Raw genomic sequence first — 598 nt, 5'->3', positions numbered from 1 at the left:
GGCAGCAATTGGGGGGCTGGGGTGGGGCATGTGGGCCTTGTGGAGGGTGATAGCCCCTGCAGGGGCCATTTAGCCCCCATTGGGAAGCCAAACCCCTTGTATAGGGGCTGAATCCCCTGTTGGGGGGCTGAACCCCTTGTGTGAGGGCCAAATCCCCTGTTGGGGGGATGAACCCCTTGTGTGGGGGCCATCACCCAGTGAGAGGCCAGCAAAATATGTATTCATGAATTCATAAAACGTATTTAGAGTTTACTTTATTATTATAATAAGAGATTTGCTTTAACACTGTAAGATAGATCAATAAAACACTGTCCAGCTGATCGCTGTCTCACTCTCTCTCTCTCTTAATAGTCATCTTTTGGTTTACTTGTGGAGGAACATGGATTTGGGGGTATTTTACAGAATGACTTTGGGATATTTTTTATGAGGGATTTTTCAGTTTTCCAGTAAGGAACACCAAAATTCCTGCTAGGGAGGCCAGTGGCAGGACCCTGCTTGCTCAGAGTTGGCACCTTGGACCCATCTGGCTGTGGCTGACCTCCTAGCCAAATGGGGCCAGGAGGACATGCTTTGATAGTTCAAAGCAGGCCACCACACC

The 598-nt window shown here is 49.0% G+C and overlaps 1 protein-coding gene across 1 annotated transcript in view; it reads right to left on the bottom strand.

Moving 5' to 3' along the window:
* Positions 1-598, bottom strand: part of DNAJC12 (DnaJ heat shock protein family (Hsp40) member C12) — a 27168-nt gene that overhangs the window by 21884 nt on the left and 4686 nt on the right. The gene's annotated exons all lie outside the window — the stretch shown is intronic.

Source organism: Gavialis gangeticus, unplaced genomic scaffold (genome assembly GCF_001723915.1).
Source record: "Gavialis gangeticus isolate Ggan-Ray unplaced genomic scaffold, GavGan_comp1, whole genome shotgun sequence".
Lineage (NCBI taxonomy): Eukaryota > Metazoa > Chordata > Crocodylia > Gavialidae > Gavialis > Gavialis gangeticus.
The sequence above is the reverse complement of the archived record's forward strand: the minus strand, read 5'-3'. Positions and strand labels throughout refer to the sequence as shown.